Source organism: Rhododendron vialii, chromosome 3a (genome assembly GCF_030253575.1).
Source record: "Rhododendron vialii isolate Sample 1 chromosome 3a, ASM3025357v1".
NCBI classification, from domain to species: domain Eukaryota; kingdom Viridiplantae; phylum Streptophyta; class Magnoliopsida; order Ericales; family Ericaceae; genus Rhododendron; species Rhododendron vialii.
The window spans coordinates 4,836,175-4,854,085 of NC_080559.1; the positions used below are offsets into that span (position 1 = coordinate 4,836,175).

The following is a 17,911-nucleotide window of genomic DNA, read 5'->3' on the forward strand; positions in this document are numbered from 1 at the left end:
CTTACAAGATACACGGTTCGAATTTTTCAAAAAAAACGCGCAAAGGAAACCCACACGGGGTTGTCTAGATAGCCCATGTTCGGATCAACGGGAAAGAGCTTTTTCTCATGATGTAATCTGAAACGGCTTGTATGTGTCCTCAATGGTGTGTAAGAGCATGTACACAAGAGTCTCTATATACACAGAATTAGGTAAAGTAGAAAGGTTACCCCCAAAATCTTGCATGCAGCAAAGTAGCAAAACATCAAGCTAAAACACATTTACTTCAATAGCTCGGTATAAATAGCGATGCACTCTCTCTTCTGCCTTCAATCTCTCTCTCTCTTTTTCAATATTTTGTAGTATTTTGTGAAGATAGAGATGATAATAGAGAGGATTGATGTGGGATTAAGAGAGATTTGAATAGGTAAAATGAAAAAAGTGGATTTTGGATAGGTAAAATACCAATTGCTTGGTGCACATGCTCTAAGAGCAAGTTTATCAGATAATAAGATAAAAAAACTTTTTAGCTATTTTACCTATTGAAAATGAGAAAAGTTCACCTGCAGCATATGTAAAACCCTTCGATAGAGTGTCTTCCACTACAATACTTCGGCAAAAAAGAAGCAATTTCAACACTACATCAATACTATCTATTTTACTTATACTATATTAAACTATCATTTTTTTTCTTTTATTTTATGTTTTTTTTTCATCTTTTCCATTCCAAATTTGTGTTTGAAGCCCTAACACCCAGACGATCCAACTCCACCCAATTCCCTTGCACCCATATTCAAGACTTTCACTAAGGGCACAAATCATCCATCCAACTCCATGTTTTGAAGTCTTTGTACACACAAAACTCTTAAGAACTCATAATCTCACAAAAATTTCAACCTCTAAGTTTTCTGAACCCCTTCCATTAACAAGAACTAGATTTCATTCTCAGAACTTGCCCTAAATTTTCACCCCTAATTTTTTTGCTCCAGAATAGGAAGAAAGAGAGGATTAACCTGTTATTGAATGGAAGATGAATGGCGACAGAAGAACCAAGAAGCTCCGATTTAAAGATGGTGCAGAAAGGTGAAGTTTTGTTGTTGTAGAAGAAGAAGAAAATGGAGAGAGAGAGAGAGAGAGAGAGAGAGAGTATAATAGAATAATGGGTTGCTTTTCAACAATGCTTTGCCTTGTTCGTTTTGTGGTCTCAAATATTTTTTAAAACTCAAACGAAACAAAATAGTCCTTAATGTGGCTACTGGGTAAAAACTTATAAATATACATAACAATAAAAAACAAAAACATTAAAATTAGTACAAGGTAATACATTTTTTCAGTAAACTTCTATCGAGTCTTATGGTTGTTCGGCTAAATAAGCCAAATGACTTTTTTTTTGTCCCTATTCAAAATTTCTCAACTTTTTGTGGATTATTGATTCTTCTTGACGAGGGGAATCTGAAAACTAAAAAGTTACGATCGAAACCTAAATTTTGTGAATAAAGAAAAAAATAAGCCAATAAGCCAATTTTTTCATCTTTATTCAAAATAATTTGGATTTCGATCATAATTTTGTACTTTTTAGATTCCTCTTGTCATAATAAAACAATAATCTTCAAAAAAATGACGAAAAACTAACAAATGAGAAAAAAAAATTGAATAAGGACAAAAAAATAAGCATTTAACATATTTAGCCGAACAATATAACGCCCCAATTTTTCAAGGAATTTCGAAAGCATTAACCCTAAAATACACTGAATTTTGTAAACTACTAAGCCCCTATTTGTCATTATACAAAATATACATTAAAAATTACAAAAAAGAATCTAACATTTTATTTAAATATCTTTAGAGCAATTCTAATGTTGATACAGATCACAAGCATCCTCGGTCTTCGCCCTTGGTATTCCTCTTGTGTTAAACTGTCCCATCATTGAACCCTGCACTCTCTGGCAAATTGATCGCCGAAACAACCGATTTACTAGGATACAAACGTATCCGTGAGTGATAATTCACCCAGTAGAAAAATCCCAATCCTGCCAACCCCTTACTCTACAATTAGCATTCAATAATAAAAATATTATCACAATTGATAATACACAAGAGGTACAGAATTATAGCACATTATCTTTTTCTTTACTATCCATCATCTTACATGAAATCTAAGGATCCTCTCCACGAGATCTTTTCCTCTCACATCCACTAACTACAACCGTCTCATGGGTCCACCTTTCCTCTTGCTTATCCTGTACCAGGGTCTTAGGTGAGCGCACCTAAGTTATATACCGAGCATGCTCTCACTTAAGACCATAACAGAAGGATCGAGTCATCCCATGATGTATCATACATTAGGATCGGACGTCCACTACCCCACGCTAACTATAACCGTCTCATAGGACCCATTCTCTTCTCCAAAGAGAAACTTCCCATGACGTATTATACATTAACGTCTCACTAACTATAACCGTCTCATGGGACCCATTCCCTTTTTCGAAGAGAAACTTTCCATGACGTATCATACGTTAGTGTCACAACACCGGGCCCCGCAGGTAACCCATTTCAACACAGGGCCCTATTGGTTACCCTTGCCATCACCATGGCTCAAATCCACCTAATCACACTTTCAACACTTTACCAATTTCCATTTATTTAACATCGTCTACGTGAGTCACTACTCGTAACCACCCAATGAACTTAAGTCCGGTCTAGCACATACAACAATAATACATCCAATAATAGCTCAATTCATAGTGTGATACATTTCAATGAGCTAACAAGTAGAACAATTAATATTTGAACGAACAAGTAATTTAAAGCACGTAGTGTTTTATGATTGAACCGATACCTTTAGATATTTGAGTTTTGTTGAATCAGTAAACTAGTCACAGTTTATTAACTACAGTATTTATCAATTTATTTGAATAGCGTACAGACTGTCTTACCTAGTAATCATTATATAGAACAATAATCATAATGGACTATCAAGTAATTTAATTAAAGGTATTTGGCTGTTCGTTACTCATAAAATTTTTTATTCTTCTATATACTTTGTTGTGTCAAAGAATATCCAAATGACACGTTAAAGTATTTATATACATTGTTCTATTTTAACATAATTAAGATTTCTATCTTCTATAACCATTATATTCAATTTAGACCAAAGCAATATGATTATGAACTTATTTATCATTTGCATGTATAAGTACAATTTAAAATCACAAGTGGACAAAACACGTCATTTTGGGCTGAAACTATAAACCGAAGAAACCCAGGGGAATAAGTGTAATATCAACATCATTTTTTTAAAAACTCAACGTCTATTGTACAGTAACTATTGGAAACGAAAACAGGGGAATACCGCGACGTCGGGCTCAATTTCTCCAACTCCGAAACGTTAAATACCAATACGTAAACACTTAGTATACTTAGGAGAGAGTAGGGAAGCGATTATTCTACCTCGGTTCCAGCCGAAAAGCGAAGATGGTTTCAGACTATTTCAGAAAAATCGGAGAAGACAACGGGAACGGGGGGACCTCGAGTGGCCGATTCGTGACTATTTTCTGACGGTATTGTAGCTATTTGTTTTCTAGATTGAAGTGGGCTGTTATGAAGTTGAAACGGGACTGCATCTAGGTTATTTCGGAGCCAAAACAGGGCTGGTTTTGGGACTGGTTTTTGGGCAGTTTCGAAGCTTAAATAGGGTCGGGTTGCAGCTGTATTGGGCCGGTTCCTGGGAGCTTCAATGGAACTATTTTCCGAGATGTTTCGGAGAGGAACGAGGCTATTCGGGGACCGTCGTTTCCAGGCCGGAACGGGGCTATGTTTGTGGCCGAAATGGTGAAGGAGAATAAGAGGAGAAATGGGTTAGCTCTAAAAAAAAAATGGAGTTGGGTTCTCTGTAACTATGTGCCGAGATAAACAAGGAAGTGGAGTGGGTTATTTTTGTAGGGATAAAAGTGGGAGTAGTTGGAGTGTGGGAGTATAAGGGTGGAGGTGGTGGAGGGTGGGAGGGAAGTGAGAGAGATAATCGGAGAGAGACGAGGAAGAGAGAAATGCTGAAAAGAAAGGGAGCATGAGTCATATTTTACGGAACGGTTCAATGGACACCCTAAAAAAACACCCAAAAAAACACCCATAATCTCATTCTCATAGTTCCCGATCAAATTTTTATGATCCGAACCGTTCAATGTGTGCAGAATGTGATTTTAAGGGAGCCCACGAGAAATTAGCAAAAAAAATGACCGGGAAAGGTTTGATTTAAGCAGTTTTTATTTGAACCGTTCAATAAAAAACCGTTCGAAACTGTTCGGATCAAGCCCTTCCCGGTCATTTTTTTTGCTGATTTCTTGCGAGTACCCTTAAAATCACGTTCTGATCACATTGAGCGGCTCGGATCATCAAAATTTGATCGGGAGCTATGGGGTGTTTTTTTAGGTGTTTTTTTAGGTGTCCCCGGAACCGCCCCGCATATTTTATGGGTTTTCAAATTTAATATGTATATGGATGCATGTGTATGTAATAGGGTGCCGAATGGATGGAGAGAGAGAGAGAGAGAGAGAGAGAGAGAGAGAGAGAGAGAGAGAGAGAGAGATTCGGGAGATGAGAGATGAAGCATAATCCCTCATTTTCAGGAAACAAACTATTGCTATATTTACATATGCATAATATCATTACAAATATTTAGATGGTTAAAGTTAATTTTAACATGTAATCGATTAAATTTTGTTACATAATAATTATTGAACTAACTAGTTAAAAGAAATTAATAAAGTTTGGGATAACAATAAATCTTTTTATTTGAAAAAAAAATTAGTTCAAAAATCCGGGTCATTACAAACAACCTGCTTTATCTAGTTAGAAGAAGGTAGTAAATTTTTTAAGTTTTCACTTAAGATTTTTTTTTTACTATACAAGAGGCCCGGGGCACACGCGATGCGTGTGCAAGTCAAACTTTGAAAAAATTTGCACAAATGCTTCCCACTTTTGATTGAATTTTCACAAATTTTGTCAAAATTCGATTTTCACATGCATCGCATTTGCTCAGACTTCTAGTTTTTGTTCTCTTTTGTTTTTAAAATAACAACCAAATAATCAAAAAATTCACTCCAGAGTATCAAATATTCTTCCTAATCTGGTAATTATAAAAAAGGAAGGGAGAAGATGGAAAAATTTAAAAGAGAATGAGAGATTAGCTTTTGGATTCTTATGTTACAGACTATACAAATAAGAAAATGGCAAAGAACACAAATTAGAAAAATACAAACTCCATGGTAACCTAATTTAAAAAAATGTACAAATTTTAGAACGTCAAGCTTAAAGTCACTGCTAGTGGGGTGGTCCCTTATGTTGGTCTAGACTCTAGAGTTCTTATGGTTACGCTTCACGTCTAAGGGAGGGTTGCTACTTGCTATGTCCGGTGTCCCCTCCTTCACACTTTTTTTTTTTGCTGTAATAAAAAACAAATTTAAAAAGCAAAGAACAAAGAAATTAGACATTAGTGCTACTGACTTGTTTTTTTGAGGAAAACAAACACCTAATAAGAGAATATATGAAATCGAGACAAACCAAGAAAACTTGTTCTTTTCGAGGAGGACAACACCGCCCACAAATCAGAAGGCCTTGATGGCAGTGGGAGTTAAATTGGAATTATCATGAAGGGTTTGCAAAAGTGCAGAGTCACCGTAACAGTTGACACAATCTATTGTGAATGACAACTGGGGTAGCAGTTGTTAATAACGACTAGTTTCCGTGATGAAGGAATGAAATGATGAAGGAGAAGAACAGAGGATCGGAAGGTGCGCTGTGTGTGCAGTTTGTGGAGGTAGGATATGTAGTGGGGCTGTTGCTGTTTTCAGAAGTATTTTCGGTGATAAAATGTCCAATATATCCCCATATTTAACTGTTTTGTATTGTGGTGGTATTTTTTGAGAGGGCACTCGTGGAAAAAGAAAATTCATGACAGGCTTCAAAAATAAGAAGACATCAAAGTGATGTTCTCCCTTTATATAGTGTGCGATGTGTTTTTTGAGAAGGCACTTGTGGAAAAGAAAAATACACGACAGACTTCAAAAATAGGGAGCCACCAAAGTGGTATCCTCCCTTTATATATTAGAATAGATAGATGATACTTAGTCGTTTAATTTGTTAGTTATTTTACTTTTTAGTCCTTCTCGAAAGAAATTAAGGAGAGCTCACTTTTCATTAACATGTGAGGGGTGCCTATGACGGAGTTGTTTTGTGGACGGCTGATAAAAGTAAGGAAAAAGGTTTATTGACAGTTCATGCTGCCCGAATTCCAATTATTTTTTCTTGTTATTGACATCCTTAAAGTTTACCTAGTGCGATGGGGTAAAAATGCCTAATTTCTTTTTCAAACCGGTCAAAGGAAGGCCACCACGCCGTCACTATTTACAGGAAATTATTCTTTTGTGGCCTAATTTCAAGAATCGAATCTTGATTAACTGTTAAAAAATATTCATGTGAGAGGTGTTGCAAAAACCACAAACAAGAGCTCCTCCAAATCATTTAGTAGAATTTTGCAAGTGGAGTGGCGTATAGTTGGCATCCCTTACATACTCTTACGCACATGGGTATGTTTCGATTCCCATAAGCCCCACCCCTCCTCCAAGTAGTCAAATCTCCTAGGATAGTGTAAATTAAAATTAACAAATCAAAAAAAAATCATTTAGAATTTTCACCCATCACTTGGATCACAAATTGCACACACCACATTTTCCTTGCATGACCGATTCTATACCAAAGAGAAGTGTAACATTATTCCAGTACTAAAATCCAACGTCTCCCTTGACCAAAGGTTCTCCAACTAAAGAAATGTGAAATTGGTTTTGTTATGAGGATAAATTATATTCACCGTCGGTGTAAAACCTCATTTTTCACCATTGTTCATTATGGGCTCCACCGAGTATCTATTCTTGTGATCTGAACCCTTCATATTTTAAGACCCGCAGTATAGTATTGCCATGCAAAAAAACAGCTTGATTGGAAGTCAATAGATATATCAAAATTTGAATTTTGATTTATAAAATGAACGATTTGATTTCTGTCAATAATATAAAGATAAACTGTCCATTTTGCAAAACAAAATTCAATATTTACTCCTATCGATGTCCGATCAAGTTTTTTTTTTTTTGCATGGATACACTACTATATGGCATTTACAAGATGAACGATTCAAATCAACAATAAACACACGGTAGGACAGAAAAAGGTGGTGGTGGAAAAGTGAAGTTTTCTACCGCCAGTGCAAAGAATTTAATCTCTTTTGTTATTAGTGACACTTCACTAATCATATTTTGTAATGTAACACTCCTAATTTTCTCACAAATAAAATAAGGCTCTATTCTGCTAAGGATTCTTAAAAAAATGTATTTATTTGCAATTCTCAAGCATAAAATTTGGAAAATAATAATGTCAAAACTGTTTTTGTTGGTGCCAAAACTGTTTTTGTTGATGCTAAAACTCTAGTGTACAAAAAGCTTGTACCATGTACAGTGTACAAGACTTTTATGCACTGAAATTTTTGTACCAACAAAAACAGTTTTAGTATTATCACTACCCTAAAAAATAATGTATTTACGAAATTTTAAATTTTTTTTGCACCGTTTGAAAGATCTCATCGAGATCTATCAAACAAGATTTATATTACACAAAAAATATTCCAGTAAATCTGTTATTTTTAACCTTGAAAATTATAAATAAGAACTTATTTTTTAAGAATCCCTACCAGAACACACCCTAAGTACAATTTAAATAAAATTATACTCTATAACCTAAAATTAGATGAATAATTTTGTGTGTGGGATCGATTAACCTAATTGTAAAAAATTATGAAAATGCGTGATTAGACTATTAACTCCACCCTCCCTCACCGCATCGAGAAAATTTTGGGTGCAAATTGGGTACCACGTGGTGGTACTCAGTACCCATCCGAGCTGTTCTTTCGTGTTTTAAAAGGTTCAGATCCGAGCACTCTTTCTCCTACTCAGCTGACCACTCTTTCATCTTTCCCTCTGCTCAGATCTTGACCGTCCAAAGCTTAATGAACGGCTCAGATCGGGTGCTGGATACCATGTGGACTATACCTTATTTGGACACAAAATTTTCTTCATCACATCACATCTAACATGACCAACCAATCTCCACACTCCACACACTCCACGTTGCCCCCATTTCCCACTGCATTGCTACTCTGTTTTAAGCAGTTGTAAACAGAACAACTGTGCTATTCCATTCCTTTGCATTTTTGTACTAGAATTGCCAATCCTATCAACTGTGCTCTGTGAAAACTCAACCATGGTTGACCACTCTCGGATCATCTCTCCCCAACCCACAGTTGCTGAACATTTGAACAAGCCAGTTCCTAATCAGCCCGACAGTAAGCCCTGTTTCTCTCCTCACTTTTCCCTCGTTTTCTTGATTTTGTTTGGTTGCTGAGAGAATGCCTGTTACCCACGAAATTTCTTGATATGTGGCCTAATTCTGATGGGAAAATAATCAACTTGAGCTCTTCCTTGTGGGTTGGGTTTTCGGTTATTTACTGAGTTTCATGTTGGGTCCACACTTTCCCCCTCACTTGCTTGATTTTGTTTGGTTGCTGAGAAAATGCTGATAGCCCTTGATTTGTTTTACCGATGACCTGAATTTGTTAGGAAATGATGCAATTTTGTGCTCTTCCATTTGGGTTTTTGGTAAACCCACTTGATTTTTGCTCACCATTTGACTTTCCACTTTTTCTTGTGAAATCTTGGTTTTTGTAGTGCTTGTCAACTTGGCTTATGACTGTTACTGCATTCTTGACTGGAAAAGCATCGATCCGTGGGATGTTAATTTAATTTCATGGCTTTCTTATTGATGTGGGTTTTTGTGAGGTTTCAATTTGGTCTGTGCAGTTTCGAAAAATTTATGTAGCTTATTGAAATCTATCAGCTAGAATTTGCATTGCGAATCTTTACTATATGCGGATCCAAAAGAAAAAAATATTTGCTTTATCTCTAGGAGTTCTTTTCACTGTGGTTTCTTGAAAATTTGTTTGACTATGAAGCTACCATGACAATTTCGAACTGAACTTTTGTTAGTAGGTTTGCACAGAAACAATTAATGTGCCAGCTTACTGAGGTGAACTTCCTTAGAGCTTCTATGCGCATAATCTCTAGTCGTTGCGCTCAAGAGTCAAGAATTCTAATTCAAGTCCTGCACTTATTTGAAGACACTTTAGAGTTGATAACGTGGATGTAGTTTGGGTATTGGCATGGCCATGTGGCATGAGATGATAAAATTGCGTGTGCTTCATTAAGTGTTTGAGGTACATTATTCTGATATTCTACTTTCGTTCGTGATGTTAGATCTCGGAGACCGCCAACTCCAACTGTACAAGAACCATTTGCAAGAGTTCACCCAAAGGTTAGGCTTACCCTTCCCCATGTATCAAACAACTAATGAAGGATCTCAGCATGCCCCGAGGTTTAGGTCCACTGTTATAGTGGATGGATCATCCTATACTAGTACTGGCACATTTCTACATCGAAAGGCTGCAGAGCAAGATTCTTCCAGGGTGGCATTGGATGGACTAGCACTAAAGATGAAAGATGAAGGATTTATTTGTAAGGTGTGAGGTGCACATTATTCTTCTTTTTTAGTTTTTAACTGGCTCTTTTCCTTGGTACTGTTTTCGCTTTGAAATCAAGAGTGCAACGTTGCACTTGATTAAAATGTGCGGTGGATGTTTTCTTGTTCTATTGAAGGGGTTAATTTGCTCCATATACTTAATGCTGTGATCCTTAATTTCTTGCAGAAACGTTCTATAATTAAAGCAAGTTATTCACACTCGACTGATGATGACAATAGTTATTGTTTTATTTGTATATCTCATTGTACTTATGGTGGCTAAGTATGTTGAATTTGGATTTTTAGATTTTCATTTATGCGACAGTAGTAATTTTTGTACTTTTTTTTTGTTTTGTTGTCTGAGTTTTTCCGTCCTATTTTGCCTCTCTCTCTCTCTCTCTCTCTCTCTCTCTCTCTCTCTCTCTCTCTCTCTCTCATCTAGGATACAGGACTTTGTAAATTTATTCTCAATGAATATGCAGTCAAGATGAATCTAGAGATGCCCACTTATACTACGATTCAGCCGAGGGGTGTGCTTCCGGTTTTTGAATCTAATTTGTTATTCAACGGTGCTACTTACAATGGTGGGTTAGCCAAAAGCAAGAGAGAGGCTGAACAGTTGGTGTCACACCCCAAAATGAGAAGTGACCGGCCGTGAACCACAAGGCCAACTCATGGAACACGCAGCCTAAAATAAAATAAGTCGTTGAACAATAAATATTTTTTTTTTGTTATTAAATAAATCCCAATCATAAGTATGGGGCACAAACATCCCATAAATCAAACAATCTCAAAAAGATCCAAACACCTGACAAAATGTTTCAACTGCGGAAGCGATACATAAAATACTAAATTATGATGAGACACCCTAAGGAGGTCAAACAAAAGAACACGCCGAGATACTGCCAGAGTCCTGCGAACTGCCCAACTTGCCTGAAAAAGAAGTTGGAATAATTCCGTCAGCTGACGAGCTCAGTGAGTAGCAAAGCATGTCTATTAAATACAGTTCTAAAACAGGGATCAAAATAATTTACCATGTCAATATAAATTTGGCATAGAGGTGAACAATAAAATAATCAATTAATCCAACAAACGATTCATCCGATAAATCTTAATGGTGTTCTTAATCCAATCTCCAACAACAATGGGGAACCACAACCAAAATCAATAGTACCAAGTGCCAGTGAATACATATCTCAAAATTGGATCCAATATCGAATCTTAGGGTCACCACGAGTAGGTAGCCCGTGGAACTTTTCCCAAAGAACGATCCGGTCAATAACAACCGTTGAGCATAGGGTCACCGGCCTAATCCGGTCTCTTCCCTGATGGCCAGAGTCACCCGCACACAGAGGATTAATTTCCCTGGACTTCAAAAATATGTTCCCATCGAATTCCACCAAGTTCTCACCAAAAGATTATTCGAACAACAAATAGTTTCACCGATACCGCATGCCAATTTAATATAATCAAACATAAACAATTGTGTGTTTCCGATTTCAATCATAAATTTTTCAAAACAACAATTTAAGGGACGCAAGGAAGTTTGAAAGTACATAACATGCTTAACCACTCACCTGGGCCAAAAGTAATGCAACTCAAATCGCACAAAATGAGCTAACCTGAACAAAGAATCATAGAGTAATATTATCACTAACCGTAGCAATTACGACTGATGTAAAATTACAATTAACTAATCCTAAAGCTAACTCACTCACTCACTAACCGTGTTCGCCATTCCCAAACTCACAGCACAACTATTTAGTCTAACACACTAGTTGTATAAGCACACCACCTCACCCATTGAACTCTCCTGCTACATGAAGAACTATATCATTACTCCCTTAATCTCCAACACCACCAACTCTCAACAACACCAATCAAAGCAACGTGCCAACTCACTCACACAAACATGACAGCATGTGCACATCATCACCCCGCACCCTCAAATCACCACCGCACACTCGGATCCATTTACTGTATAAGAACCACAACAGCACATGCACACCCATATCTCACTCTCTCTCTCTCTCTCAACACAAAATACAAATTAACTAATTTACCCAACATCAGTCCATGCATCCTATTGCTATGGGAAGAGGTGGATGACAGAAACGAGAGAGATGGGAGTATATTATTACCTTGAAGTTAATAACCCCAGTAAAACCCTTCTTCGAAGTTCGACGGCTGCCCTAAAAAAATCAGAACTCTTCTCAATGCTCTCTAAAGAATAACCCTAACACCGTATGTATGTAAGCTTATATATCGTCCCTCGTAAGTTGATAACACTACCCATTCACACACGTTTCCCCTAAATACAATGGACGGATAAAATAGAGCATCTAATTACGATACCAAACTAATTACTAAAATTGATTAAACTTATACCCTCAAAACAATAATAATAACAACTATGCCCATAGTGCACATAAAATAAATAATTAGGATCCGACCACAACACCCAATTAAGAAGTGACTCGTAAAATTAATTAAATAAATAAAATGTTAGGCCATAACAGTTGGCAGCACAGGCTGTTATCCAATCTATTATGGGTATCCTTTCTGCATCATTTTTGACAAATTATTGTTCAATCTATTAGGTATATGGATTATCTTTCTGTGTGTTGGCTTCGCTAGGCTATAAGGTGTGCGTATGCGGAATGTGTAGCAAATTGCAACACCTAATTGACCAGCTAAATATTTGGGTTTGTTGACTAGTGTATTGCTTTAATTTGATGAAACAGTCTAAAGTGTTTTGCTCTCAAGAGCCATTTGAGTTTGAGTTTTTTTCCCCTCATTCACTTGTTTAGAAATCAGCTAATTGATCTATTTAAAATTTTTTTTAGAGAATTCCTAGGAGTCCAATTGTGTATACGAAAAGCCAATGAATGATCCTAAGAGCGTTATTCCTGTTATGATATGGTCTCTATGATACTTTATTCTCGTTATGATATGGTCTCCATGATCTTTTACGGTTACGGAATCACCGCTTCTCAACTTTTTGTCTTTGAGTGTCCCATGATCATAGTTGTCAGAATCGTACGATTCACGATTCGTATCGTACGATTCGATACGATTCGGTGGGTAATCGATACGAATAGGCTACCGAATCGGAAATAGCTGAGAATTGTAAGTGAATCGGTGATTTACGATTCGTATCGTACGATTCGATACGATTTGGTGGGTAATCGATACGAATAGGTTGCCGAATCGAAAATAGCTGAGAATCGTAAGTGAATCAGTGAATCATTCGATTCACTTAATTTCCGAAATTCATTTTTTACTCTTGTTTTGCTTCTTTTGTTGTTTAAAAAGGGTTCAAATATGTTTTTTAAGGTCTAGTATTGTTATATGTCATTTTTTGTCTATGTTATATGGATAGATAATAAGAAAAATAGATTTATTACGAGAGTGAATCGAAAATGAGGAAGATAAATGGAATATAACAATCCTATAGACCTTTTAAGGGTTTGTTTTGTACTTATAACTCTTTCGTACAAAAAGAACCATAAATAAGTAGATTTTACGAATCATCATCTCTTGGTAGTTGCAATAGAAGCAACTTACCTAATATTCCACGTTATTATCAAATCATCATTTAGAAGAAAGTATTTATTGATTTAGGCATAAATCTTTCATTTGTAGTATATATTGTTGATGCTCTAATCAATAACCATAGGTTTCTATGCATTATAGAAGTCATGACCGAATCAGAGCGATTCACGATTCGAAAAATGACTATTTCGATTCTCGATTCGATTCACGATTTGACAACTATGCCCATGACTCCCATTCTCCTGTAAATGTCTCCCGTCACCTACTCAATCAATGAAGTAAAAAAGAACTGTTAACTTAAGTGCTAATTTAGGCAGTCTAAAAGAGCTGAATATGTTAAGATTCGTGTGTAGTAAAAGCTGAAAATCAGATTTCAGTCCTGAAAATGTGGCTTTTTTTTTTTTGGTTTCCCCTAAAGTATGAAGTGGATTTCATAAGCAGCAAAAAAATCTACAACCAAGGGGCTGGAGGCCTGCGTTTATTTCCCTAGAGTTAGCCCAACAGATTCTCTGAAGTCTTACCATATATAAAAAGCACACACATACACACATGTTTGTGTGTATAAAACTGTTGTGTGACTAAGCTGTTGACGCCAGGGTTTTAAAAAACGGCCGTTACGTATCGTAATGGCTATTACGTATCGTAACGGCCATTACGTAATGGATTTTTGAAGGTCCGATACCGTTACAGATGAAAATAATGGTATTACGCAAATTCACGTGCGTATTGGCCATTACGGCCGTTACGTATTGCGTAAAGGCCGTTACACCCTGTTACAAGACTATTACACCCCAGTACACTTGCTAGTCCTTGAAAAAAAATTATGAGTGCGGTATCCGATTTCCGTTACACATTAACCGATACTCTCGATATCCGTTACTCGCGACCGTGACTGTTACGTCGACCGATACCAAGATTTAAAACCATGGTTGACGCTATTGTGCAGGTAATTCTGATTCAAGTGAAGTTACAGACTCAAACAATGCCCACAATGACTTTATGCCTGCGGCTGTGAACCCAGGAGCTAGTTTAAGCCTTCCTCTCAGCAAGGGTAAGGAACTGGAAGGTACTGGGTGTACCAACAGCATACCAATCATGTCTATTCCGAAGACATGCTCTGGCCAACTTAGAAATGCTCCAGCAACATTCCAATTATTCAAAAAAACCCAAATTCGAACCATCGTCTTGTATTTGTACCTCCATTCAACAGTCTCTTGGTGTTGGTTCAAGTTTTGCTAATGAGAGAAATCGTAAGAACAAGAAGGCCAAAGGGAACAACCCAGCTTGATGCTGTGCTCTGTAAGTAACGTCTATATTAACCAAGGTGTAGTTTTTACCGTAATTCATTATTTGTTTTGGTAACCCTTTGGTATGACGTTCAAATTTATGTATGTATCACAGGCTTCCAGCTTCCTTCTGTGCGATGCTTAGCTAGTGACTTCTTGTGTCACGGCTGCACCTTCTTGCATGTGTTTATGGTTTCCGATTTGTGCATATTGATTATGAGCTATTGTATGTGATTTTTTGTCTATTGGCTGTGTCTGTTCCCTTGTTAAAATTAGATACGTTTTTATTCTTTTGAACTGAATTAGCATATGTTCTTTTAGTTGATTGCGTCAAATTCTTGTTTCTTGGTTCGAAGGGTAGAGAGTAACTCAAATCCCTGTACCGTCATATTCATGCTGTTGGATGCTCACCCAGCGAAGCCCATTGTAGCCATTTAATGTTTCATTCAGACGTCATTCTCGATGGAATCTCTTTTATGGGTTGCTTCTAGTTTTCTGCACATTCTCTAAGTTACGAATATGTCAAGATATTTGTATGTGCCTCTGTCTTTCCTAAGCACTTTCAGTAGGCCAAATAATGAAATTAATTGATGTTCTCTGGATAAAACATATGCAGGTTTCAACCTGCTGTAACACTTTGAATAAGCCCATCCTTGCATCCTCATTCAAGCGTTCGATGAGAAGTGCAATTCCATTTGTGTACCCTGCGCGGTGCTGTTCTGGCGTTCCTCTTCCTTGTTGGACCATTGATATCTTTCCTGCACTGAATAAGATACATTAGGACAAATAAGTCATTATTAGTTAGTATGTTTTGGTGGTTGTTATCTGTTGCAGTACTATGTGGAATGGTTGAACCCCTTGCTTGTATTCTGTGTTAGTCGCATGTGGTTGCTGGGATCCCTTCTATGCAAATTGGAGGGAATAAAATCTTCGTTTCGCTTACTCAAATGTTTGCACTCTTGTATCGGCAGCCAATTGAAGTCTCACTTTTTATGAGCTCTATGTGTTACTCCATCTTAATTCGGAGGAGCTTTGCTAAAGGTACATACATTGCATGCATACGTGTTTTTTACCCATCTTGGGTTCCAAGAATTTGATCTGAGCTGTTCATTTTATTCAAAATGAGTTTTTTAAGGCCCCTGTAAAAAATGAGCCCTATTCAAAATCAGTAAAGGCATATACAAAACATCTAACTTTTCTTCATAAACTAAACTTGGATTATGAAGCAAAGTTAGATGTTTTGTAAACATTTTTAATTTCATCTGCATATTAGGGGTGGCAACATTAATGGTCCCTTCTTCTCTGGCCAATCATTCCACAGGTTTCTCTAGAGACTTTCCTAGTATTAAATCTAGCTTTCTCACTGCCGTCGGCGAACACTTTTTTAGTGTTTAATTAGCATGAAAATACAAGAAAGTGAAGAGAAATGTCCAAGAAAATCCCGAAGGGCTGACTTTTGTTTCTTGTTTTTTGAATATTTGACTAAATTCCACCTTTTCATTTAGGAGGTCCTGGGAACAAAGGAGCAGCATTTATGTTCTCTCTTTATTGTTGTTGAAATTTGAAAATTTGTCAGCAGTGCTGTGTCTTGTTGTTTTTTGTTTGTTTAGTTTAAAAAAAATGAGAGGTGATCAGGGACAGGGTCAAGTTTTTCGAGTAGCAGCACTAGAACGGTTTTGGTCTTTGAAACTCTCTCAAAGCATTTGTTTTCCTTTAGAAATGATTTCAGTTGTATCTTCGTGATAATGAAACTTTCTTTGCCAATTAAAAAAACTAAAAGATGTCCCTGAAGCAGCCGCGCCGGATCTGGCAACTTATTCACCGGAATAGCAAAGCCAAGCCATCCCTTCTACATTTTGCCAAATCGGACCCCATCGTGTCTTAGTTTATGTTTAGTACAAGCTTAAATTATCTAGGGAATAAAAGAGACAACAAATCTGTATACCTCCATATTGAAGTCCCGAGTTCTTTGGCTTCAAAATTTCTTTGCTTGAATTTAGAGACAGCAGCTACCAAGTTCCCTGTATAGTGATATGGCCACTCGAGTTCACAACAATGGTCCTCCCTTTCTCCACTTTCAGCGACACTATTCCTATTCCAAACATATCCTCTCAAGCAATAGTCCTCCCTAGTTACATAATCAGGGATCATTGTCTTTGGAACATTTCTATTCCTGCTTCTGCGTCTTGGACAATCAGGAAACTATTCTCTCTGCGATCCCTAGTTCATCCTTGGATAACTAATGTGGTGGGAAATGGAAAAAATACATTTTTGTGGTTGGACAACTGGCATCCACTTGGCCCTCTTTTTGCTAGGTTTGGATCCAGAGTTGTCTATAATTTGGGCAGGAACCTTCATGCCAAAGTTAATACCATAATTGTACATCACTCTTGGCAATGGCCAAGAGGTAGAAATGCTGTGACTAGGGACATTAGGAGGGCCACCCCTGCTACTTTTGTTCTCCATCCATCTCAGGAGGACACAGTTATTTGGAACCTCACATCTGATAGGAAGTTCTCTGTTAAGTCAGCTTGGAATGCAATTAGAAGGCAGCATTCTAAAGTTAGCTGGTTCAAAATTATTTGGTTTAAGCACCATGTTCCTCGATGGACTATCATCCAATGGCTAGCACATCTAGGGAGACTTGCTACTAAGGATAGGCTCCTTAAGAGCATCTCCAATCCACCCAAAATAGAGGATGGAAGTGACACATTGAGGGGAGATTTTATAATTTATGCTCTTTTTTCTTCACTTTTTGTATTTTTTGGGAGAATTTTTGAGGGACCCACCGTCCTTTTTAGAGTTTGGTCCTCCAAAAGTAAATTTGATTCTCTAAAAATGGAGGACCAAAAGTAAATTTGGAGTATAAAATTTCTCCAAACTCTAAAAAGGACGATGGGTCCCTCAAAGATTCTCCCAAAAAGTACAAAAAGTGAAGAAAAAATAGAATAAATTACAAAATCTCCCCTCAATGTCTTACATCCATCCTCTATTTCGGAGGAAATGGAGATGGATTGGAGATGCTCTAAGTGGGGTATGGCTATGAATGATCAGTGTGTTCTATGTTCTGCTTCTATGGAAACCCATGAGCACCTCTTCTTTCACTGCTCTTTCTCTTCTCAACTTTGGAAATCATTGCAAAAAGACCTAAAGTTTCAATGCCCCTTCAATGGACTGCCCCAAATCATGGACTGGATGTTTCAAGTTAACAATGGCCCACAGTTTTCATGCTCATTATCAAAGGTTGCTTTGGCTGCTCTCCTTCACCATATTTGGGGTGAAAGGAATGGCAGAATCTTCAAAAGCTTTGGGAGCTTTGTTCAACAGTTGGAGATCACAGTCCAAACTGATATCCGTGCATGTGTTAGTTCTTGGCAAGGAGTCAAGAAGTCAGCCCCTAACATGGCTCTTTGTTCTCGGTGGAATGTGCCAGCTAAAGTTTTTGATAGCATGTAATTTTTTGTTGTTGGTTC

General features: G+C 37.1%; 1 long non-coding RNA gene across 1 annotated transcript; it reads left to right on the plus strand.

Annotated features, from left to right (window-relative positions):
• Positions 1-12,113: 12,113 nt before the first annotated feature.
• Positions 12,114-15,434, plus strand: LOC131319313 (uncharacterized). The gene is made up of 3 exons (XR_009197947.1): positions 12,114-12,150; positions 14,099-14,460; positions 15,055-15,434. It is a non-coding gene; the product is annotated as an uncharacterized LOC131319313 (long non-coding RNA).
• The last annotated feature ends 2,477 nt before the right edge of the window (positions 15,435-17,911 follow it).